Source organism: Ostrinia nubilalis, chromosome 26, assembly GCF_963855985.1.
Source record: "Ostrinia nubilalis chromosome 26, ilOstNubi1.1, whole genome shotgun sequence".
In the NCBI taxonomy this organism is placed as follows: Eukaryota; Metazoa; Arthropoda; class Insecta; order Lepidoptera; family Crambidae; genus Ostrinia; species Ostrinia nubilalis.
In genome coordinates this window covers 4,304,078-4,319,289 of record NC_087113.1, presented here as the reverse complement: position 1 = coordinate 4,319,289, position 15,212 = coordinate 4,304,078, and the positions used below count along the sequence as shown (strand labels likewise).

The following is a 15,212-nucleotide window of genomic DNA, read 5'->3' as shown; positions in this document are numbered from 1 at the left end:
GCTGGACTATGAGCCTCCTCCACTATAGTGGAGGGTTTTGCCATAATCTCCACGCTTGGCAGGCGGGTTGGAGATCGCAGTTTAAAAGATTGATGTTTTTCAGAGCTTCAACCTTTCAAATAACAACTTGTGAAGAATAAATAAGTAAAATACACTCGGCATCAAATAAATCGCACCTCCCGCGACAAGCACTTAACAAACGTATGCATCCCCACTTCCCACCAACATTGGTAACATTTGAAAGCCTAGTTCTATACTTCATTTCATTAAAGGAAAGGTTTTTACCCCAAAAATGTGTCTTTACAAGGATCCAGAGTCGCTTCTTCAAAAAATAGGTAGTTACGCTATAGCCATTTTTTATGACTATAAAACTGTTAAGTTGGGATTAATCGCTATCCCTCTGTTAAAGAGGACACGTGAGATCTTTATTTGGTTTTATAACACTAAAAATTGGTCTAATTGATCCCAGAGGTGAGCCCAAAGTGAGGTCTATTTTCAAGTCACATTTATGGTATATGTTAATCATTTATTTAGAAATGAAAAAAATGTATTTTTCTTTAAGGATATTTATTGGGCTTTCAAATAACACCAATATTGTTGGGGTACCATGATTGTGTCAGAAGAAAATCTTTAAAGTTCGCGTCGCGGAAGGTGCGGTTTATTTGATGTTGAGTGTAGTATAAACAAGGCATAGCTTCACGAGTATTAGGACTTGTGTCAACTGTCAACACTGTCTGTCTTTAATCAAGGAGATGCAAGATTTAAGACTCAATTATCTCACCGAAGAAGGCATGCGTCTCTTCGGTGAAGTGCCCTATGGAGAATATGCGACCCTTTACAACTATCTTCCTGGGACAGCTCAACCTAAGGAGATGGTGGCTAAGAACCGCGCAGAAATGTTTGATACCTGAGATATTCAGCTCAAAGACAATTTGGAAGACATCTTATCTGAAAGAATTGAATGTCTTCTCTGAAGGATGTCATCACAAACATTCAGCTCAAAATCAATCTGGAAGACATTATTAGCGACGCAATAGAATGTCTTTATTGCTGTGGATGATCGTTTTCATGCTGAGGAACCCACAAGGTTCAGAAGCAACTTGACACTGTCGTCAGCCGGGATCGTCTCCCAAATATAGAAGCTATACAAAATCTTCCATATATGGAGACCAAAATTCTAGGTGAGCATCGCGAAACTTAGGACCTGCGCAGTCAAGAGTTTCTTCAAGCCTTTAGGAATCCGCCGACGAATGTGTTTGACTCACTCGAACAATGAGGTAGGTTGTTAAGTTTTCTTCGAGGATTGCATCATTAAGATGTGTGTCCACTAGGGTGACTCTCTGCCATCGTCGGAGTCTTTCCGCGTGAAGTCCGTGCTCTCGGGAGATCCTGAGTCATCAGTTTGATGATGAAGCCGAAACTCTCTGATGATTGAAGTCTGAACCGTTTGGCCAGACAGTGGCTCCACTTGGAGCTCTTACGAAGCGCAAAGGAACATGCCATCGAATATCGCTGAGATGAAGGAAAGTCTCGTTTAATACAACGTGAACTCGTGATGCAGAAGAAATTATTTTTGATGATGTTGAAACTGAAATGTATTCGGCACAAAAAATTTGGATGACTCCTTATCTGAGGGAATGGAAATAATGAAATATTCATTGCTGTGGAAGACCCTAGCATGGATATGTTCCTTTCTAGCATAATGCGTTAATTAAATGCTGTGACGCTCTAGGCATCATCAACAGCCACGGACGGCTATGGAAGAGTCAACATAGATTTTTACACGACAAGCTACAAGAGTTCAGCATGACTTACATTGGCAACGGGAAAATCGAAGGCAGAATACTGGATGAGGTATTAGGACTTGTGTCAATACTAAGACGGCCCGAGGTTTTACAATGTAGAATATGTGGTCCTTTACAACTATCTTTCTGGGAAACCACAACTTCCTGGACAACCTGTCATACACAATAAAGACTTTATTACTTTACTTCATGACGCTTTGGGCATTCAATTATGAGCAAAGGAAGAGTCTAACTAAACCGACCCACACCAACAGAATTCATTATGAAAATGAAAAAATCAGACGACCGGAACAATAATTATAATAATTCGTTTATTCATCAGACACTCCTTTCAGGTCCGTACATTGTGATTAATTATATTCCTGGGAAAGCTCAAGCTAAGGAGAAGGTGGCTAAGAACCTCGCAGAAATATTCGAGTTCTACCTGACACTCATTAAAACTTTAGACCTCAGCTGTCAAGTGTTCTTCATTCCTTTTGGAGTCAGCCAATTAATGTGTTTGAGACATCTTGGCTCGAATGTGGATCACTTAACATACTATCAACCAGAAGTTGAAAGGAATTACCCAACTTATGTGTATTTAATTGAGATCTAGAAGGCTAAAGCGGAAGGCAAACAAATTGGGTGAACTCTTTTGTGCCGGAATGGAAACAATGCTGAGGGACCCAGAAGTGACTACGAAGGTTAAAAAGGAACGTGACAAAACATATGGAAAATCTTCCTGCAGATACCACAATTAAGGTATGTGTATTAAATTGAAATCTACGAGTAAAAGGGAAAATCAAGAGCTTTATAGTGGTGAAAACTGACGCTTTGAGCATTCGATTATGAGCAAGAGAAGAGCGGAAACAGTTCAACCCGAGCAGATTTATCGGTGACAATTCATAGTCATAAGTGCCACTTGTGCTCTAAACTGAATAAACATTTTTGATTTTGATTTTGAATGGCATTAAATGACTGTTTGGCTACTTTATGCCTTTCGGAGTCGCTGATAAATGTATTTAGGACATCCTTCCTTCTTCATTAGCATAGATAAATGCTCTTTTCGAGCATGCGTGAAAATTTTTGTCTCCACGTGGGTGACATAGCGTGGGCAGGCCTCCCACTAGGTGGACTGATGATCTGGTGAAGGTCGCGGGAATGCAGCCACGAACGGCTATTGAAAAGTCAATGTATACTTTTATATGACAAACTACGTCAGTTTGGCATGACTTACATGATGGTCAACCGGAACTTGGCTTCGTAGCAACACTAAGACGGTCGGAGGCTTCTCTAGTGGATGACAATCCCGTTCTCGCGCTAGCTGTGTCAAATATAATTTGTGGAATCACCATTTCTGTCAGTCAATCATGGAAATGCAATATTTGAAAGACTCAATTATGTCATTGAAGTGAACTATGGAGAATTTGTGCCTCTTACAACTATCTCCCTAGTCCCTAGGAATCCACAACTTCCGAGACAATCCGTCAAAAAAGTTTGATGAGGTTTTTGAAAACAAATCGGAAAGCCTAAAAAAGTGGGGGAAATGAAATCTGCACTCACACGTTTGGAATCACTCGAGAAGCGTTGGAGGCGCGGCTTGAGTACTAACGACAGCCAATCGTCATGGAAGAGTCAACGTAGATTTCTACACGACAAGCACACTTCCACAAAAATAAATGTCGTCATTTTCACTCGGTTCGCGAATTGACGTTAAAAATTGGTCGACAGTTATGGATATGACACAGCGAGTCACGGCAAACCGAGACAGTCAGAGAGTCAGAAAGCCTTAAGCTAAAATGCCTAAGTCGCTCCGGCCGCTGCGGCAATGGAAACACCACGCCCCTTCCCTGTGTCTTTGCGTATTAGTGAGTGCTCGGCCGAGTTCGGCTCGTCATCGGCGACAAAACAAGCGTTGATGAAAGCGATCAATCCTACGGACGACGGGTTTCAAATTGTAGGTTTAAAATAAACGGCAAATGCAGGTGTAGTACTTCACGTAACGAACGAAAACCAAATTAAGAAATTACAATTCGTCGCCGGTATAAAATCCGCGGGCTTACGTTTAGAAAAACCGAAAGGACGTCGGCCTAGAAAAGCTACGCGAGCTAGGCAGGACTTACGTACATGGGCAACAGAAAAGTAGGTACACGTCAAATTCAGTCATAAAGATGCAAGATTTGAAAAAAAAAAAACAATAACTTATCTCATCGAAGCAGGCGTGTATCTCGTCAGTGAAGTGCACTATGGAGAAGTAAATAGTGGTAGAAACTGACGCTTTGCGCGTTCGATTATGAGCAAAGGAAAAGCCGAAACAGTTGGACTTGTTCAAAGTCATTTTTGACAACGGCTAAATCAGACGACCGGAATACTTCATGCCGTTCGGAGTCGCCGACAAAATGTGTATAGGATATCCTCGCTCGAATGGATATGTTTATGTTCTTTTCGAGCATAATGAATCAATTAAATATATTATGTTTTCACGAGGGTGACTGACTCACTGCTGCGATGTTCTGAGCATCATCTTCAACGAAGGACGGCTATGGAAGAGTCAACGTATACTTTTACATGGGCAACCGGAACTTGGCTTCGTAGCAACATTAAGACGGTCCGCTAGTGTCAAGCGCAATGTCTGTCAGATTCAGTCATGGAAATGCTTTATTTAAAAGACTCAATTATTAATCATCACTTGTAACACCTACTGTTTGTAAACCCATGTTCGCAAATAAAAATGATTTGATCTGAAAGGCATGCGTCTCTTCGGTGAAGTGCATTATAAATAATTTATGTGCCCCTTTATCCTATCTTAGTGGGAAAGTCAAGCTAAGGAGAAGGTGGCTAAGAAGGAACCGCGCAGATAAGTTATACCAGATGGTAGTCGAACTATGAACCTCGGCAATGCCAACGATTTAATCAATGTGTATTTAATTGAGATCGAAAAGGCAAGACCGGTAAGGACAAAATCAAGAGCAAATACTCGTAGTGGTAGAAAACTGACGCTTTTTGCGAGTTCGATTATGAGCAAAAGAAGAGCTGAAACAGTTGGACCTGTTCAAAGTAATATTTGACAACGGCTAAATCAGACGACCGGAATACTTCATGCCTTTCGGAGTCGCCAACAAAGGACAATGACCAAAAGTGGTCCAAATGTCCACCACTAATGACACCTATATTGGCTTATGGTCCATTAAATAGAGATTAACTTTCCGTATGGGACGAAAAAAAATAGACTGTCAGTAAAAAGTTATGACTGTATGAAAAATTGTAGTAGTTTACGCGCTAATCTCAGAACCTACTGGTCCGATTTGAAAAATTCTTTTTGTTATGGATAGCCCATTTATCAAGGATGGTTTTAGGTTATATAACATCACCCTACAACCAATAGGGGCGGAGCAGCGACCACCCGACCATAATTCCAATATTGTTATCTTTCTTCTGAGTCAATTTTTTTTTCTTTTAGCGAGAATCTAACACGGCACACTAAGCGACATGACATAACATGCATAGATTAATCCAAAATGTGCGATGGATAGAATGATATCAAGAACATTTTTCAGATGAAAAGGTAAAAAACATGACTTTTCATTCAGTCATAACTTTTTACTGACAGCATACTTTTGATTGCAGTTTGGTTATAATGAATCAGTATTTAGTAGACTATTTTACTACATAGGTCTCGTTAGTGGTGGACGTTTGGACCACACTCCATACATTTTTGGTCATTGTCCTTTGTATAGGACATCCCCGCTCGAATGGATATGTTTATGTTCTTTTCAAGCATAATGAATGAATCAAATATATGTTTTCAAGAGGTTGACTTACTGCTGCGATGTTCTGAGCATCATCTTCAACGAAGGACGGCTATGGAAGAGTCAGCGTATACTTTTACATGACAAACTACGTCAGTTTGGGATGACTTACATAGGCAACCGGAACTTGGCTTCGTAGCAACACTAAGACGGTCCTAGGCTTCGCCAGTGGATCAAATGTAATTTGTGGAATCACCATGTCTGTCAGATTCAATCATGGATGCAATATTTGAAAGACTCAATTCACTCATTGAAGTGAACTATGGAGAATTGGTGCCCCTTTACAACTATCTCCCTGGGAATCCACAATTTTCGAGACAACCCGTCAAAAAAGTTTGATAGGGTTTTTGGAAACAAATCGGAAAACTTAAAAAGTGGGGAAATGAAATCTGCATTCACATGTTTGGAATCACTCGAGAAGCGTTGGAGGCGCGGCTTAAGTACCAACGACTGCCAATCGTCACGGAAGAGTCATCGTAGATTTCTACACGACAAGCTAAGCGAGTTTGGCATGACTTACTAATACGTATATGGGCAACAGAAAAATATTAAAAGGCTAGATAGATATTAGACGAAGTATTAGGACTTGTGTCAACAGTAAGACTTCGCCAGTACACGTCAAATTCAGTCATGGAGATGCAAGATTTGAAAGACACAATTAATTATATCGTTGAAGAAGGCATAGCAAAGATTACATGCATAGAAATTAAGTGCCCCTTCATAATTATTTTCAAAGCTTAAGCCAAGGAAAAGCTGGCTAAGAACCGCGCAGAAATATTTGGTGTCATACCAGACGGTCGTGGAACTATGAACTACGGCAATGCATAGATCATATTGAAGTATATTATTATGAATTTTCCAACTTATGTGTATTTAATTGAGATCTAGAAGGCTAAATCGGAAGGTAGAGCCACGGCCACGGCAAAATCAGACGACCGGAATAGTTACTTCATGTCTTTCGGAGTCACCGATAAATGTGTTTATGATATTAGGGATGACCATAGCATAGACATCTTCCTTTCGATAATGCGTTAATCAAAATTGTATGTCTCCACGTGGATGACTCACTGCTGTGACGCTCTAGGCATCATCAACAGCCACGGACGGCTATGGAAGAGTCAACGTCGATTTTTAAACGATAGGCTACGAAAGTCGCTGACATAGCCCGACGGATCAGCAAGCTGAAGTGGCAGTGGGCAGGGCACATAGTACGCAGAACTGACGGCCGATGGGGCAGCAAGGTTCTGGAATGGAGGCCACGTACCGGAAAACGCAGCGTGGGACGTCCACCCACAAGGTGGACCGACGACCTGATAAAGGTAGCGGGAAGGCGCTGGATGCAGGCCGCTACCAACCGTGCGATGTGGAAGTCATTGGGGGAGGCCTATGTTCAGCAGTGGACGTCCTGTGGCTGAAATGATGATGATGATGATGAGGTTACGAGAGTTCGGCAGGACTTACATACATGGGCAACAGAAAAGTATACAAAAGGATAGACAAATATTGGACGAGGTATTAGGACTTGTGTCAACAGTAAGACGGTCCGAGACTTCGCTAGTACACGTCAAATTCAGTCATAAAGATGCAAGATTTGAAAAAAAAAAAAAAAAAACTTATCTCATCGAAGCAGGCGTGTATCTCGTCAGTGAAGTGCACTATGGAGAATATGTGTCCCTTTACAACTATCTTCCTGGGAAAGCTCAAGCTAAGGAGAATGTGGCTAAGAACCGCGCAGAAATGTTTGAGACCTGAGACATTCAGCTCAAAAACAATCTGGAAGACATATTAAATGAGGCGATAGAATGACTCTATTGCTGTGGATGATCGTTTTCATGCTAAGGAACCCATTGTTTATTTATCAGACACTCTTTTCAGGTACCTACCTTGTTATAGGAATGGGAATGGCAATAAAACATTAGCTGCTCCGAGTGTGCGGCCTGTCTTGAGTACTTCACACTTTTCGGAGTCGCTGACAAATGTGTTTAGGACAACTTTGCTCGAATGGATATGTTTATGTTCTTTTCGAGCATTATTGTTTTCGATTGTTACCCTGTCTTGAGTACTTCACGCTTTTCGGAGTCGCTGACGAATGTGTTTAGGAAAACTTTGCTCGAATGGATAATGTTTATGTTCTTTTCGAGCATTATTGTTTTCGATTGTTACCCTGTCTTGAGTACTTCACGCTTTTCGGAGTCGCTGACGAATGTGTTTAGGACAACTTTGCTCGAATGGATATGTTTATGTTCTTTTCGAGCATTATGCATTTATGAAATGTATGTCTCCACGAGGGTGACTCACTGCTGCGATGTTCTGAGCATCATCTTTAACGAAGGACGGCTATGTAAGAGTCAGCGTATACTTTTACATGACAAACTATGTCAGTTTGGCATGACTTGCATGGATGGTCAACCGGAACTTGGCTTCGTAGCAACACTAAGACGGTCTGAGGCTTCTCTAGTGGATGTCAATCCCGTTTTCGCGCTAGCTGTATCAAATTTAATTTTGTGGAATCACCATGTCTGTCAGATTCAGTCACGGAGGTGCAAGATTTGAAAGACTCAATTAACTTAAAGTCGTTCAGATCTTCGGTGAAGTGAACTATGGATAATAATTATGTGCCCCTTTGTAACTATCTTCCTGGGAAATTCAAGCTAAGGAGAAGGTGGCTAAGAACCGCTCAGAAATGTTGTTCTGCCAGATGCTCATAGACGAGCATCGCCAAACTTTGGACCTCGGCAATGCCAGAGATTTAATTGATGTGTATTTAATTGAGATCGGAAAGGTAAGATCGGCAAAGGCAAAATCAAGAGCAAATAGTGGTAGAAACTGACGCTTTGCACGTTCGATTATGAGCAAAGGAAGAGCCGAAACGGTTGGACCTGTTCAACATTATCTTCGACAACGGCTAAATCAGACGACCGGAATACTTCATGCCTTTCGGAGTCGCCAACAAATGTTTAAGGACATCCCCGCTCGAATGGATATGTTTATGTTCTTTTCGAGCATAATGCATTAATTAAATGTATGTCTACAGGAGGGTGACTCACTGCTGTGATGTTTCAAGCATCACCTTCAACGAAGGACGACTATGGAAGAGTCAGCGTATACTTTTACATGACAAACTACGTCAGTTTGGCATGACTTACATGGGCAACCGGAACTAGTCGTAGCAACACTTAAGACGGTCCGAGGCTTCTCTAGTGGATGTCAATCCCGTTTGCGCGCCAGCTGTGTCAAAGGTAATTTGCGGAATCACCATGTCTGTCAGATTTAGTCATGAAGATGCAAGATTTGAAAGAAACAATTACTTATCTCATTGAAGAAGGCATGCGTCTTTCGGTGAAGTGCACTATAGAGAATATTGTGTCCCTTTACAACTATCTTCATGGGAAAGCTCAAGCTAAGGAGAAGGTGGCTAAGAACCGCGCAGAAATGTTTGAGACCTGAGACATTCAGCTCAAAAACAATCTGGAAGACATAATTAGTGAGGCTATAGAATGTCTTTATTGCTGTGGATGATCGTTTTCATGCTAAGGAACCCATTGTTTATTTATCAGACACTCTTTTCAGGTACCTACGTTGTTATAGGAATGGGAATGGCAATAAAACATTAGCTGCTCCGAGTGTGCGGCCTGTCTTGAGTACTTCACACTTTTCGGAGTCGCTGACAAATGTGTTTAGGACAACTTTTCTCGAATGGATATGTTTATGTTCTTTTCGAGCATTATTGTTTTCGATTGTTACCCTGTCTTGAGTACTTCACGCTTTTCGGAGTCGCTGACAAATGTGTTTAGGACAACTTTGCTCGAATGGATATATTTATGTTCTTTTCAAACATTATGCATTTATGCATTTATGAAATGTATGTCTCCACGAGGGTGACTCACTGCTGTGATGTTCTGAGAATTATCTTCAACGAAGGACGGCTATGGAAGAGTCTACGACTTTTACATGTCTCTAGTGGATGTCAATCCCGTTTTCACGCTAGCTGTATCAAATTTAATTTTGTGGAATCACCATGTCTGTCAGATTCAGTCACGGAGGTGCAAGATTTGAAAGACTCAATTATCTTATCGAGGAAGTCGTTCAAATCTTCGGTGAAGTGAACTATGGATAATAATTATGTGCCCCTTTGTAACTATCTTCCTGGGAAATTCAAGCTAAAGAGAAGGTGGCTAAGAACTGGGCAGTGTTTTTCTACCAGACGCTCATAGACGAACATCGCCAAACTTTGGACCTCGGCAATGTCAGAGATTTAATTGATGTGTGTTTAATTGAGATCGAAAAGGTAAGATCGGCAAAGGCAAAATCAAGAGCAAATAGTGGTAGAAACTGACGCTTTGCACGTTCGATTATGAGCAAAGGAAAATAATAAATAAATAAATAAATAAATATCCTTCTTTGACAACGGCTAAATCAGACTACCGGAATACTTCATGCCGTTTGGAGTCGCCGATAAATGTGTTAAGGGCATCCTCGCTCGAATGGATATGATGTTCTCTAGTTGTCTCAACAGCAGGGCATCGTCAACAGCGACAGATGAACATGTATCTACTTGTAACTTTCCAGAGCAGAATAATGAAAACAAACTTTGCAAATTTCGTTTTTTTTTTATGTTTCCCTATCTCCGACGATAGTGATAGGTCAGATTCGATATTATCGTCACCGGAAAATATATGAATTGCTGTAAGAGACAAAACACAACTTTCAGGAGAGTCAAAATGTTTTTTTTTTAAAGTGCCTTAATAATTATGTTTGTTGCTATTGAAATGACATGGAAGAGTCAACGTATACTTTTACATGACAAACTACGTCAGTTTGGCATGACTTACATGGGCAACCGGAACTATTCGTAGCAACACTTCTTCTTCTTCTTTTATTTTGGCGACGGCTTGGTTTTGAGAACCATGATTTCGCCAAAGTCACGTAAACAGCTTTGACAAAGTTACAGGGTTTGTAGCAACACTTAACACGGACCGAGACTCCGCTAGTGTCAAGCGCAATGTCTGTCAGATTCAGTCATGGAAATGCTTTATTTGAAAGATTCAATTATTAATCATCACTTGTAACACCTACTGTTTGTAAATCCATGTTCGCTAAAAAAATAATTTGATTTGAAAGGCATGCGTCTCTGCGGTGAAGTGCATTATAGAGACTATGTGCCCCTTTATCCTATCTTAGTGGGAAAGCTCAAGCTAAGGAGAAGGTGGCTAAGAACTGGGCAGAAATGTTGTTCTACCAGACGCTCATAGATGAGCATCGCCAAACTTTGGACCTCGGCAATGCCAGGGATTTAATTGATGTGTATTTAATTGAGATCGAAAGGATACAATCGGCAAAGACAACATCAAGAGCCAATAGTGGTAGAATCTGACGCTTATGAGCAAAAGAAGAGCTGAAACAGTTGGACCTGTTTAAAATAATATATGACAACGGCTAAATCAGACGACCGGAATACTTCATGCCTTTCGGAGTCGCCAACAAATGTGTATAGGACATCCCCGCTCGAATGGATATGTTTATGTTCTTTTCGAGCATTAATGAATGAATTAAATATATGTTTTCAAGAGGTTGACTCACTGCTGTGATGTTCTGAGCATCATCTTCAACGAAGGACGGCTATGGAAGAGTCAACGTATACTTTTACATGACAAACTACGTCAATTTGGCATGACTTACATGGGCAACCAAAACCTGGCTTCGCGACAACACTAAGACGGTCCGAGGCTTCTCTAGTGGATGACAATCCCGTTCTCCCGCTAGCTGTGTCAATGTAATTTGTGGAATCATCATTTCTGTCACATTTAATCATGGAAATGCAATATTTATTTTGAAAGACTCAATTATCTCATTGAAGTGAAATATGGAGAGTTTGTGCCCATTTACAATTATCTCCCTAGGAATCCACAACTTCCGAGGCAACCCGTCAAAAAAGTTTATTGGGGTTTTTGAAAACAAATGGGAAATTCTAAAAAAGTGGGGAAAATGTAATCCGCACTCACACGTTTGGAATCGCTTCAGAAGCGTTGGAGGCGCGGCTTGAGTACCAACGACAGCCAACATCATGAAAGAGTCAACGTAGATTTCTACGTTGACTCTTTCATGATGTTGGCTATGACAAGCTACGCGAGTTCGGCATGACTTACGTCAAATTTAGTCATGAAGATGCAAGATTTGAAAAAAAAAAAAAAACAATAACTTATCTCATTGAAGCAGGCGTGTATCTCGTCAGTAAATGGCACTATGGAGAATATGTGCCCCTTTACAACTATCTTCCTGGGAAAGATCAAGCTAAGGAGAAGGTGGCTAAGAACTGGGCAGAAGTGTTTTTCTACCAGACGCTCATAGACGAGCATCGCCAAACTTTGGACCTTGGCAATGCCAGAGATTTAATTGATGGGTATTTAATTGAGATCGAAAAGGTAAGATCGGCAATGGCAAAATCAAGAGCAAATAGTGGTAGAAACTGACGCTTTGCACGTTCGATTATGAGCAAAGGAAGAGCCGAAACGGTTGGACCTGTTCAACATTATCTACGACAACGGCTAAATCAGACGACCGGAATACTTCATGCCTTTCGGAGTCGCCAACAAATGTTTAAGGACATCCCCGCTCGAATGGATATGTTTATGTTCTATTCGAGCATAATAAATCATTTAAATATATGTTTTCACGAAGGTGACTCACTGCTGCGATGTTCTGAGCATCATCTTCAACGAAGGACGGCTATAGAAGAGTCAACGTATAATTTTACATGTCAAACTACGTCAGTTTGGCATGACTTACAATCATGGATGGTCAACCGGAACTTGGCTTCGTAGCAACACTAAGACGGTCCAAGGCTTCTCTAGTGGATGTCAATCCCGTTTTCGCGCTAGCTGTGTCAAAGGTAATTTGCGGAATCACCATGTCTGTCAGATTTAGTCATGAAGATACAAGATTTGGAAGAAACAATTACTTATCTCATTGAAGAAGGCATGCGTCTTTCGGTGAAGTGCACTATAGAGAATATGTGTCCCTTTACAACTATCTTCCTGGGAAAGCTAAGGAGAAGGTGGCTAAGAACCGCGCAGAAATGTTTGAAACCTGAGACATTCAGCTCAAAAACAATCTGGAAGACATATTATCTGAGGCGATAGAATTTCTATTGCTGTGGATGATCGTTTTCATGCTAAGGAACCCATTGTTTATTTATCAGACACTCTTTTCAGGTACCTACGTTGTAATAGGAATGGGAATGGCAATAAAACATTAGCTGCTCCGAGTGTGCGGCCTGTCTTGAGTACTTTTCGGAGTGGCCGCCAAATGTGTTTAGGACAACTTTGCTCGAATGGATATGTTTATGTTCTTTTCGAGCATAATGCATTAATTTAATGTATGTCTACAGGAGGGTGACTCACTGCTGCGATGTTTTAAGCATCACCTTCAACGAAGGACGACTATGGAAGAGTCAGCGTATACTTTTACATGACAAACTACGTCAGTTTGGCATGACATACATGGATGACAAGCTACGCGAGTTCGGCATGACTTCATCATTTTTCATCATCATTTCAGCCACAGGACGTCCACTGCTGAACATAGGCCTTCCCCAATGCTTTCCATGTTGATCGATTGGTAGCGGCCTGCGTCCAGCGCTTCCCTGCTACCTTTACGATGTCGTCGGTCCACCTTGTAGGTGGACGTCCCACGCTGCGTTTTCCGGTACGCGGCCTCCATTCCAGAACCTTTCTGCCCCATCGGCCGTCAGTTCTGCGTACTATGTGCCGGCATGACTTACGTCAAATTTAGTCATGAAGATGCAAGATTTGAAAAAAAAAAAAACACAATAACTTATCTCATTGAAGCAGGCGTGTATCTCGTCAGTGAATGGCACTATGGAGAATATGTGCCCCTTTACAACTATCTTCCTGGGAAAGATCAAGCTAAGGAGAAGGTGGCTAAGAACTGGGCAGAAGTGTTTTTCTACCAGACGCTCATAGACGAGCATCGCCAAACTTTGGACCTTGGCAATGCCAGAGATTTAATTGATGGGTATTTAATTGAGATCAAAAAGGTAAGATCGGCAATGGCAAAATCAAGAGCAAATAGTGGTAGAAACTGACGCTTTGCACGTTCGATTATGAGCAAAGGAAGAGCCGAAACGGTTGGACCTGTTCAACATTATCTACGACAACGGCTAAATCAGACGACCGGAATACTTCATGCCTTTCGGAGTCGCCAACAAATGTTTAAGGACATCCCCGCTCGAATGGATATGTTTATGTTCTATTCGAGCAGAATAAATCATTTAAATATATGTTTTCACGAAGGTGACTCACTGCTGCGATGTTCTGAGCATCATCTTCAACAAAGGACGGCTATAGAAGAGTCAACGTATAATTTTACATGTCAAACTACGTCAGTTTGGCATGACTTACAATCATGGATGGTCAACCGGAACTTGGCTTCGTAGCAACACTAAGACGGTCCAAGGCTTCTCTAGTGGATGGCAATCCCGTTTTCGCGCTAGCTGTGTCAAAGGTAATTTGCGGAATCACCATGTCTGTCAGATTTAGTCATGAAGATACAAGATTTGGAAGAAACAATTACTTATCTCATTGAAGAAGGCATGCGTCTTTCGGTGAAGTGCACTATAGAGAATATGTGTCCCTTTACAACTATCTTCCTGGGAAAGCTAAGGAGAAGGTGGCTAAGAACCGCGCAGAAATGTTTGAAACCTGAGACATTCAGCTCAAAAACAATCTGGAAGACATATTATCTGAGGCGATAGAATGTCTATTGCTGTGGATGATCGTTTTCATGCTAAGGAACCCATTGTTTATTTATCAGACACTCTTTTCAGGTACCTACGTTGTAATAGGAATGGGAATGGCAATAAAACATTAGCTGCTCCGAGTGTGCGGCCTGTCTTGAGTACTTTTCGGAGTGGCCGCCAAATGTGTTTAGGACAACTTTGCTCGAATGGATATGTTTATGTTCTTTTCGAGCATAATGCATTAATTTAATGTATGTCTACAGGAGGGTGACTCACTGCTGCGATGTTTTAAGCATCACCTTCAACGAAGGACGACTATGGAAGAGTCAGCGTATACTTTTACATGACAAACTACGTCAGTTTGGCATGACATACATGGATGACATACAAGATTTAAAAGACTCAATAAATTATCTTATCGAGGAAGCCATGCGTCTCTTCGGTGAAGTGAACTATGTATAATAATTATGTGTCTCTTTGTAACTATCTTCCTGGGAAAGTCAAGCTAAGGAGAAAGTGGATAATTGAATTTGAATTTAAGAACCGCGCAGAAATGTTTGAGTTATACCAGACGGGACAATTGAGAACGAAAAGGTAAGATCGGCAAAGGACAAAATCAAGAGCCAATAGTGGTAGAAACTGACGCTTTGCGCGTTCGATTATGGGCAAAAGAAGAGCTGAAACAGTTGGACCTGTTCAAAGTTATCTTCGACAACGGCTAAATCAGACGACCGGAATACTTCATGCCGTTCGGAGTCGCCAACAAATGTGTAAGGACATCCCCGCTCGAATGGATTATGTTTATGTTCTTTTTGAGCATAATGCATTAATTAAATGTATGTCTACAGGAGGGTGACTCAC

General features: G+C 41.2%; 1 protein-coding gene and 1 pseudogene across 3 annotated transcripts in view; one reads left to right on the top strand and one right to left on the bottom strand.

The window, feature by feature from the left end:
- The window catches only part of LOC135084469 (sex peptide receptor), a 482,468-nt gene that overhangs the window by 204,231 nt on the left and 263,025 nt on the right, over nucleotides 1-15,212 (bottom strand). The window lies entirely within an intron of this gene.
- On the top strand, nucleotides 8,277-9,929 carry LOC135084367 (cytochrome P450 18a1-like; annotated as a pseudogene).